Genomic DNA, 11669 nt, shown 5'->3' with positions numbered 1-11669 from the left:
ATACAGGGTCAGTAGCTATATACAGGGTCAGTAGCTATATACAGTTTCAGTAGCTATATACAGGGACAGTAGCTATATACAGGGACAGTAGCTATATACAGGGACAGTAGCTATAAACAGGGGCAGTAGCTATATACAGGGTCAGTAGCTATGTACAGGGTCAGTAGCTATATACAGGGACAGTAGCTATATACAGGGTCAGTAGCTATATACAGGGACAGTAGCTATATACAGGGACATTAGCTATATACAGGGTCAGTAGCTATATACAGGGACAGTTCCAGGGTCAGTAGCTATATACAGGGACAGTAGCTATATACAGGGACAGTAGCTATATACAGGGTCAGTAGCTATATACAGGGTCAGTAGCTATATACAGGGTCAGTAGTTATATACAGGGTCAGTAGCTATATACAGGGTCTGTAGCTATATACAGGGTCAGTAGCTATATACAGGGACAGTAGCTATATACAGGGTCAGTAGCTATATACAGGGTCAGTAGCTATATACAGGATCAGTAGCTATATACAGGGTCAGTAGCTATAAACAGGGTCAGTAGCTATATACAGGGTCAGTAGCTATATACAGGGTCAGTAGCTATATACAGGGTCAGTAGCTATATACAGGGACAGTAGCTATATACAGGGTCAGTAGCTATATACAGGGTCAGTAGCTATATACAGGGACAGTAGCTATATTCAGGGTCAGTAGCTATATACAGGGACAGTAGCTATATACAGGGTCAGTTCCAGGGTCAGTAGCTATATACAGGGTCAGTTCCAGGGTCAGTAGCTATATACAGGGTCAGTAGCTATATACAGGGTCAGTAGCTATATACAGGGTCAGTAGTTATATACAGGGTCAGTAGCTATATACAGGGTCAGTAGTTATATACAGGGTCAGTAGCTATATACAGGGTCAGTTCCAGGGTCAGTAGCTATATACAGGGACAGTAGCTATATACAGGGTCAGTAGCTATATACAGGGTCAGTAGCTATATACAGGGTCAGTTCTAGGGTCAGTAGCTATATACAGGGTCAGTAGCTATATACAGGGACAGTTCCAGGGTCAGTAGTTATATACAGGGTCAGTAGCTATATACAGGGACAGTAGCTATATACAGGGTTAGTAGCTATATACAGGGTCAGTAGCTATATACAGGGTCAGTAGCTATATACAGGGTCAGTAGCTATATACAGGGTCAGTAGCTATATACAGGGACAGTAGCTATATACAGGGTCAGTAGCTATATACAGGGTCAGTAGCTATATACAGGGTCAGTAGCTATATACAGGGTCAGTAGCTATATACAGGGTCAGTAGCTATATACAGGGACAGTAGCTATATACAGGGTCAGTAGCTATATACAGGGTCAGTAGCTATATACAGGATCAGTAGCTATATACAGGGTCAGTAGCTATATACAGGGTCAGTAGCTATATACAGGGTCAGTAGCTATATACAGGGTCAGTAGCTATATACAGGGTCAGTAGCTATATACAGGGACAGTAGCTATATACAGGGTCAGTAGCTATATACAGGGTCAGTAGCTATATACAGGGACAGTGCTCCAGGGTCAGTAGTTATATACAGGGACAGTAGCTATATACAGGGTCAGTAGCTATATACAGGGTCAGTAGCTATATACAGGGGTCAGTAGCTATATACAGTGTCAGTTCCAGGGTCAGTAGCTATATATCGGGTCAGTAGCTATATACAGGATCATTAGCTATATACAGGGTCAGTAGCTATATACAGGGTCAGTAGCTATATACAGGGTCAGTAGCTATATACAGGGTCAGTAGCTACATACAGGGTCAGTGGTTATATACAGGGTCAGTAGCTATATACAGTTTCAGTAGCTATATACAGGGTCAGTTCCAGGGTCAGTAGCTATATACAGGGTCAGTAGCTATATACAGGGTCAGTAGCTATATACAGGGTCAGTAGCTATATACAGGGTCAGTAGCTATATACAGGGTCAGTTGCTATATACAAGGTCAGTAGCTATATACAGGGTCAGTAGCTATATACAGGGTCAGTAGCTATATACAGGGTCAGTTCCAGGGTCAGTAGCTATATACAGGATCAGTAGCTATATACAGGGTCAGTAGCTATATACAGGGTCAGTAGCTATATACAGGGTCAGTAGCTATATACAGGGTCAGTAACTATATACAGTGTCAGTAGCTATGTACAGGATCAGTAGCTATATACAGGGTCAGTAGCTATATACAGGGTCAGTTCCAGGGTCAGTAGCTATATACAGGGTCAGTAGCTATATACAGGTTCAGTTCCTGTATATGGAGGAGTTAGTGGTGTTGAACGCTGAGCTGTAGTCAATGAACAGCATTCTCACGTAGGTATTCCTTTTATCTAGATGGTTGAAGGCCGTGCGAAGTGCAATTGAGATTGCATCATCTATGGATCTGTTGGGGGCGGTGTGTAAATTGGAGTGGGTCCAGGGTGTCTGGGATGATGGAGTTGAAGCACTTCATGATTACAGATGTGAGTGAGTCCAGGGCGGTTAGTCATTGTGACATGAAGCCTCAGAGTTCTTAGGAACAGGAATAATGGTGGTGGTCAATTTAAAACATGTGGGGATAACAGAGTGGAACAAGGAGAGGTTCAAAATAACACTGAATGTGCCTGCCAGCTGTTTTGTGTTACCGTGAGAACGCGCCCTGGACCACTGTCTTGCCCCTCAGCCTTGCAAGTGTTCACGTGGATAAAGACCTTATTCACGTCGACCTCGGGAGAGCGAGATCACCCAGTTCTCTGGGTCGGTGGGGACCCTCACCCACAGTACAGTTTGGTTACTGTCGAACTGTGCATAAAATGCATTGAGTTCGTCTGGTAAAGAGGTATCGTTGGATAGATCACAGCTAGGTCTACCTTGTTAATTGGTAATTGACTGATGCCCCTGCCACATGCAGTGGGCATCGCAGCCCACCTTATTCCTTTATTGTCCTGTTGCTCGTTTAAATACTCTGCGGAGGTCGTAGCAGGACTTGTTGCACTTGTTCCTGTCCTCAGCCGTAGCCTTATGGTTGTCTGCGATAGCCCTTTGTGCAGTAGTCCTGTCCTCCTTTAGCTAAGCTCCAACCTCAGTGTTATTCCAGGGCTTTTGATTGGGCAAGCAGTGAACCATTACTGTGGGGACAACATCTCCGTTGTATTTTCCGAATGAAGTTTGTGATGGAGGTGGTTAGCGCGTCGATATTGTTGGGGGAGTCTCGGAACATATTCCAATCAGCGCTAGCAAATCAGTCCTGTAGCATAATCTATCATTCTGATTACCATTCCTCAACAGAGCGAGTCACGGGTACTTCCTCTTTGAGCTTATGCTTGTAAGCAGGAAGCAGGAGTACGGAGTCATGATCTGATTTGCCGAATGGATGACGAGGGAGGGCCTTGTATGCTTGCTTGTGGGTAGAGTAACACTGGTCTATGAGTTTATCGCCCCTAGTGATTGTGGGTAGAGTAACAGTGGTCTAGGACTTTATCGCCCACTAGTGGTTGTGGGTAGAGTAACAGGGGTCTATGAGTTTATCGCCCCTAGTGGTTGTGGGTAGAGTAACAGGGGTCTGAGTTTATCGCCCCCTAGTGGTTGTGGGTAGAGTAACAGGGGTCTAGGAGTTTATCGCCCCCTAGTGGTTGTGGGTAGAGTAACAGGGGTCTAGGAATTTATCGCCCCTAGTGGTTGTGGGTAGAGTAACTGTGGTCTAGGAGTTTATCGCCCCTAGTGGTTGTGGGTAGAGTAACAGTGGTCTAGGAGTTTATGGCCCCTAGTGGTTGTGGGTAGAGTAACAGTGGTCTAGGAGTTTATTGCCCCTAGTGGTTGTGGGTAGAGTAACAGTGGTCTAGGAGTTTATCGCCCCCTAGTGATTGTGGGTAGAGTAACAGTGGTCTAGGAGTTTATCGCCCCTAGTGGTTGTGGGTAGAGTAACAGTGGTCTAGGAGTTTATGGCCCCTAGTGGTTGTGGGTAGAGTAACAGTGGTCTAGGAGTTTATCGCCCCCTAGTGGTTGTGGGTAGAGTAACAGTGGTCTACGAGTTTATCGCCCACTAGTGGTTGTGGGTAGAGTAACAGGGGTCTAGGAGTTTATCGCCCCCTAGTGGTTGTGGGTAGAGTAACAAGGGTCTAGGAGTTTATCGCCCCCTAGTGGTTGTGGGTAGAGTAACAGGGGTCTAGGAGTTTATCGCCCCTAGTGTTTGTGGGTAGAGTAACAGTGATCTAGGAGTTTATCGCCCCCTAGTGGTTGTGGGTAGAGTAACAGTGGTCTATGAGTTTATCGCCCCTAGTGGTTGTGGGTAGAGTAACAGTGGTCTAGGAGTTTATCGCCCCCTAGTGATTGTGGGTAGAGTAACAGTGGTCTAGGAGTTTATCGCCCCTCTAGTGTTTGTGGGTAGAGTAACAGTGGTCTAGGAGTTTATCGCCCCTAGTGGTTGTGGGTAGAGTAACATGGGTCTATGAGTTTATCGCCCCCTAGTGGTTGTGGGTAGAGTAACAGTGGTCTAGGAGTTTATCGCCCCCTAGTGGTTGTGGGTAGAGTAACAGTGGTCTATGAGTTTATCGCCCCTAGTGGTTGTGGGTAGAGTAACAGGGGTCTATGAGTTTATCGCCCCTAGTGGTTGTGGGTAGAGTAACAGTGGTCTAGGAGTTTATGGCCCCTAGTGGTTGTGGGTAGAGTAACAGTGGTCTAGGAGTTTATCGCCCCTAGTGGTTGTGGGTAGAGTAACAGTGGTCTAGGAGTTTATCGCCCCTAGTGGTTGTGGGTAGAGTAACAGTGGTCTAGGAGTTTATCGCCCCCTAAGGGTTGTGGGTAGAGTAACAGTGGTCTAGGAGTTTATCGCCCCCTAGTGGTTGTGGGTAGAGTAACAGTGGTCTAGGAGTTTATCGCCCCCTAGTGGTTGTGGGTAGAGTAACAGTGGTCTAGGAGTTTATCGCCCCTAGTGGTTGTGGGTAGAGTAACAGTGGTCTAGGAGTTTATCGCCCCTAGTGGTTGTGGGTAGAGTAACAGGGGTCTAGGAGTTTAACGCCCCCTAGTGGTTGTGGGTAGAGTAACAGTGGTCTAGGAGTTTATCGCCCCCTAGTGATTGTGGGTAGAGTAACAGGGGTCTATGAGTTTATCGCCCCCTAGTGGTTGTGGGTAGAGTAACAGTGGTCTAGGAGTTTATCTCCCCCTAGTGGTTGTGGGTAGAGTAACTGTGGTCTAGGAGTTTATCGCCCCGAGCGGCGAAAGAGAAGTGTTGATGGAAGATGGGCATCACGTGTCTTAATGACGAGGAATAAAAATCACCGGCAACAAGTTTTCCTGCATCTTTATAGCCTTATACAGTTTGTTAAGTGACAGCTTGTTCTTTTTCTTGTGGAATGTGGAATACACCAGTCAGGTGGAATGTATACACCAGTCAGGTGGAATGTATACACCAGTCAGGTGGAATGTATACACCAGTCAGGTGGAATGTATACAACAGTCTCAATAAGAGCTGATATTCCCCTAGGAGGTAGAAGGGTCGGCCTTTGACCATCAGGTATTTCAAGACGTGTGAACAATTTTTTTATTTTACCTTTATCAAAACCTTTATCAAAACATATTCAAAACTTTATAGCCTATTGTTTTATTGGTTTCTACTTTCATAAAACAATAATTGTCCACCTCACAGTTCAGCTGTCAGAGATTTGAGTACTAAATGCATAAGGGCATTCATTGCATGTATAGGCCTGTAGACTTAGGTGTCCACCGTATGATTTGAATATTTACTAAATAAATCTAAAGGATGAGAAGCTAAGGCCTGGCCCCAGAGAGACCTAGAGAAAGATACATCTACAGGATGAGAAGCTAAGGCCTGGCCCCAGAGAGACCTAGAGAAAGATACATCTACAGGATGAGAAGCTAAGGCCTAGCCCCAGAGAGACCTAGAGAAAGATACATCTACAGGATGAGAAGCTAAGGCCCCAGAGAGACCTAGAGAAAGATACATCTACAGGATGAGAAGCTAAGGCCTGGCCCCAGAGAGACCTAGAGAAAGATACATCTACAGGATGAGAAGCTAAGGCCCCAGAGAGACCTAGAGAAAGATACATCTACAGGAAGAGAAGCTAAGACCTAGCCCCAGAGAGACCTAGAGAAAGATACATCTACAGGATGAGAAGCTAAGGCCTGGCCCCAGAGAGAACTAGAGAAAGATACATCTACAGGATGAGAAGCTAAGGCCTGGCCCCAGAGAGACCTAGAGAAAGATACATCTACAGGATGAGAAGCTAAGGCCTGGCCCCAGAGAGACCTAGAGAAAGATACATCTACAGGATGAGAAGCTAAGGCCCCAGAGAGACCTAGAGAAAGATACATCTACAGGATGAGAAGCTAAGGCCCCAGAGAGACCTAGAGAAAGATACATCTACAGGATGAGAAGCTAAGGCCCCAGAGAGACCTAGAGAAAGATACATCTACAGGATGAGAAGCTAAGGCCTAGCCCCAGAGAGAGAGATATGCCTGCGTCATGCTACGACACCAACACGAATTGCAGAAGGAGGCAAATTTGTTCATTTTCTACAATAATATATTTTTTTATAAAGATAAGCATTATATTGTTACATTATAGGAGTAACTAATAGGCCTAAAACATTCTTCTTCAACCCAAATTAAACTGTCGGAGTCATTCGGAGCACCTGTGTGCACTGCATGATATTATATTGAGACAAACACAACATTACAAGTTGGAACTGAATTTGGCCAAAGAAATTGACTCAACAGAATGAAACAAAACACTTGCAACCCGATTTAAACCTTGACAACAGTTTTGAACAGACTATATTGTAGCAATTACCAAGAAAGCCCGGTGCCTACTGTACCCAACAAATGACAGCAATAGGCGGATGATATTATTTTACAACAGGCCTACTGACAGAGCCTTCAGAAAGTATTCACACCCCTTGACTTTTCCCACATTTTGTTGGATACAAATTGGATACAAATTGATTTAATTGTAAAAAAATTATTTAAAATGATGTCAACAATCTACTCAAAATATTCTGTAATGTCAAAGTGGAAGAAAAATTATAACATTTGTAAAAAATAAATAAAACACTAATATATCTTGATAAGATAAGTATTTAACCCCCTGAGTCAATACATGTTAGAATCACCTTTGGCAGCGATTATAGCTGTGAGTCTTTCTGGGTGGGTCTCTAAGAGCTGTGAGTCTTTCCGGGGGCGGTCTCTAAGAGCTGTGAGTCTTTCTGGGTAAGTCTCTAAGAGCTGTGAGTCTTTCTGGGTAAGTCTCTAAGAGCTGTGAGTCTTTCTGGGTAAGTCTCTAAGAGCTGTGAGTCTTTCTGGGTAAGTCTCTAAGAGCTGTGAGTCTTTCTGGGTAAGTCTCTAAGAGCTTTGGACACCTGGATTGTACAAATAGATACACATTATTATTATTTTTAATTCTTCAAGCTCTGTCAAGTTGGTTGTTGATTATCGCTAGACAGCCATTTTTGATTCTTGCCATAGATTTTCAAGCCGATTTAAGTCAAAACTGTAACTGGGCCACTCAGGAACATTCAATGTCGTCTTGGTTAGTAACTAAGTAACTAAGTAAGTAGATTTGGCTTTATGTTTTAGGTTATTGTCCCGCTGAAAGGTGACTTCATCTCCCCAGTGTCTGGTGGAAAGCAGACTGAACCAGGTTTTCTTTTAGGATTTTGCCTGTGTTTAGCTCTATTCCGTTTATTTTTATCCCAAAAAACACTCCCTAGTCCTTTCTGATGACAAGTATACCCATAACATGATGCATACCCAAACATAACGCTTTGTATTCAGGACAAAGTTTATTTCTTTGCCACATTTTTTGCAGTTTTACATTCTTTTCACTCTGTCATTTAGGTTGGATACAATGATACAATGTTGTTGATCCATCCTCAGTTCTCTTCTATCACAGCCATTAAACTCTGTAACTGTTTTAAACTCACCATTGGCCTCATGATGAAATCCCTGAGCGGTTTCTTTCCTCTCCGGCAACTGAGTTAGGAAGGAGGCCTGTATCTTTGTAGTGATTGGGTGTATTGATACACCATCCGAAGCGTAATTAATAACTTCACCGTGCTCAAAGGGATGTTCATTGTCTGCTTTTTAAAAAAAACAATTTACCAATAGGAGCCCTTCTTTGCGAGGCATTGGAAAACGTTCGTAGTCTTTGTGGTTGAATCTGTGTTTGAAATTCCCTGCTCGACTGAGGGACCTTACAGACAATTGTACGTGTGGTGTACAAAGATGAGGTAGTCATTCATAAATCATGTTGAACACTATTATTGCACACAGAGTGCATTTTATAATGTGACTTGATAAGAACATTGTTCATCCTGAACTTATTTAGGCTTGCAATAACAAAGGGGTTGAATACTGATTGACTCAAGACATTTCAGCTTTTCATTTTTAATTCATTTTGTAAATATTTCTAAAAACATAATTCCACTTTGACATTATGGGGTATTGTGTGTAGACCAGTGACACACAATCTCAATTTAATCCCTTTTAAATTTAGGCTGTAACACATCAAAATGTGGAAAAAGTAAATTATGTGAATACTTTCTGAAGTCTTAAACTAAATACAGAGCCCACAATTAATAAGACAAATCAAACTTCAGTTAGACAATGAAGATGACACAGAATGAAATCAAACACGTTTTTGCATATTTTAAGAACTGGTTTAGATTAATAAATAGGCCTACAGTAATAACAATAATATACAATAATAATAATGATAAAACAAATTATTATAAATATGAAAAAATAAATAAAAATTCCAAAATTGCATCCTACCTGAACAGTGAGTTGCACAGTACCTTGTACTTGGCCGTGCCAACATTCTTCTCATCTTTGACAAGTACAATATTAAAGCGTGTCCAGATGGAGGACATTCCCCTTGTAGTTCCAGACTAACATGGAGGACATTCCCCTTGTAGTTCCAGACTAACATGGAGGACATTCCCCTTGTAGTTCCAGACTAACATGGAGGACATTCCCCTTGTAGTTCCACACTAACATGGAGGACATTCGCCTTGTAGTTCCAGACTAACATGGAGGACATTCACCTTGTAGTTCCAGACTAACATGGAGGACATTCACCTTGTAGTTCCAGACTAACATGGAGGACATTCCCCTTGTAGTTCCAGACTAACATGGAGGACATTCCCCTTGTAGTTCCACACTAACATGGAGGACATTCCCCTTGTAGTTCCACACTAACATGGAGGACATTCACCTTGTAGTTCCACACTAACATGGAGGACATTCCCCTTGTAGTTCCACACTAACATGGAGGACATTCACCTTGTAGTTCCAGACTAACATGGAGGACATTCCCCTTGTATCTCCACACTAACATGGAGGACATTCCCCTTGTAGTTCCAGACTAACATGGAGGACATTCCCCTTGTAGTTCCAGACTAACATGGAGGACATTCCCCTTGTAGTTCCAGACTAACATGGAGGACATTCCCCTTGTAGTTCCAGACTAACATGGAGGACATTCCCCTTGTAGTTTCAGACTAACATGGAGGACATTCCCCTTGTATCTCCACACTAACATGGAGGACATTCCCCTTGTAGTTCCAGACTAACATGGAGGACATTCACCTTGTAGTTCCAGACTAACATGGAGGACATTCACCTTGTAGTTCCAGACTAACATGGAGGACATTCCCCTTGTAGTTCCAGACTAACATGGAGGACATTCACCTTGTAGTTCCAGACTAACATGGAGGACATTCACCTTGTAGTTCCAGACTAACATGGAGGACATTCACCTTGTAGTTCCAGACTAACATGGAGGACATTCCCCTTGTAGTTCCAGACTAACATGGAGGACATTCACCTTGTAGTTCCAGACTAACATGGAGGACATTCCCCTTGTAGTTCCAGACTAACATGGAGGACATTCACCTTGTAGTTCCAGACTAACATGGAGGACATTCACCTTGTAGTTCCAGACTAACATGGAGGACATTCCCCTTGTAGTTCCAGACTAACATGGAGGACATTCCCCTTGTAGTTCCAGACTAACATGGAGGACATTCCCCTTGTAGTTCCAGACTAACATGGAGGACATTCCCCTTGTAGCTACAGACTAACATGGAGGACATTCGCCTTGTATCTCCACACTAACATGGAGGACATTCACCTTGTAGTTCCAGACTAACATGGAGGACATTCCCCTTGTAGTTCCAGACTAACATGGAGGACATTCCCCTTGTAGTTCCAGACTAACATGGAGGACATTCCCCTTGTAGTTCCAGACTAACATGGAGGACATTCCCCTTGTAGTTCCAGACTAACATGGAGGACATTCGCCTTGTATCTCCACACTAACATGGAGGACATTCCCCTTGTAGTTCCAGACTAACATGGAGGACATTCGCCTTGTAGTTCCAGACTAACATGGAGGACATTCCCCTTGTAGCTACAGACTAACATGGAGGACATTCCCCTTGTAGCTACAGACTAACATGGAGGACATTCGCCTTGTATCTCCACACTAACATGGAGGACATTCCCCTTGTAGTTCCAGTCTAACATGGAGGACATTCCCCTTGTAGTTCCAGTCTAACATGGAGGACATTCGCCTTGTAGTTCCAGACTAACATGGAGGACATTCACCTTGTAGTTCCAGACTAACATGGAGGACATTCCCCTTGTAGCTACAGACTAACATGGAGGACATTCGCCTTGTATCTCCACACTAACATGGAGGACATTCACCTTGTAGTTCCAGACTAACATGGAGGACATTCGCCTTGTAGTTTTTTCCCAATATGTTTTTCATTTAGTGGCACCAGCCTATGATTTGGTCCAAATTATTTGAATTTTTTTGCAGCATTACGCAATATAACATTTTTTTTTTAGGCCTATCATTTCATAAAGTCATTAAGAGCATTATTAAAATGTGTAAATGACTACTGAGATGTTATTGGAGAAATAAGTTGTTTCATCTGTTCATGTTGTGATGAAGAAAAATATATATTTGAATGTAGAAAATGTGCAACCTAATCCAGTGATTATCATAATGGTTTTTATTGTTATATTTTACTGTTACAATAGGGCTCCCGAATTGTGTTTTTAATTTTTTTTTTGTTCAACAGGGATGAATTTGGTTACATCTTTATGTGCTTTAATATCATTGGCTGATTTACCAACCTGAGTGTAAACATCACCATCTCCAGCATTTTTCTCCGTCAGGAAAGGAGAGAAAGAGAGGTGACTCACTTGACACAGCAGCAAAACAGGTACAAGAGCAGGCAGGCAGAGGATAATGTACTTTACTCTTTGACCAAATCATGATTTTAGCCTCTTAAAAAATAGGTTTTTGAATGAATTCATGTGCAGGCCGCACCGATTCGACCAACTGCAGCACCACAATACAATGCATATTGCATTATTGTTTTCTAGTGAGTACAATTCTACTCTAGACCGTAAACTGCAGTGAAAATGTCATTTGAATAACGCTTCAATATAGCATAAATATGTGTAATTTAACTTTTAAAATGACATGTATTAGCATTTATGTGTGTCATAAACACAACCTGTCACAATGTTTTAATATGATGAAGCTACTTCAAAAGTCTCCTGTAGTCTCCTGTAATCTCCTGTAGAGTCTCCTGTAGAGTCTCCTGTAGAGTCT

Source organism: Salmo salar, chromosome 21 (assembly GCF_965601325.2).
Source record: "Salmo salar chromosome 21, fSalSal1, whole genome shotgun sequence".
Lineage (NCBI taxonomy): Eukaryota > Metazoa > Chordata > Actinopteri > Salmoniformes > Salmonidae > Salmo > Salmo salar.
The sequence above is the reverse complement of the archived record's forward strand: the minus strand, read 5'-3'. Positions refer to the sequence as shown.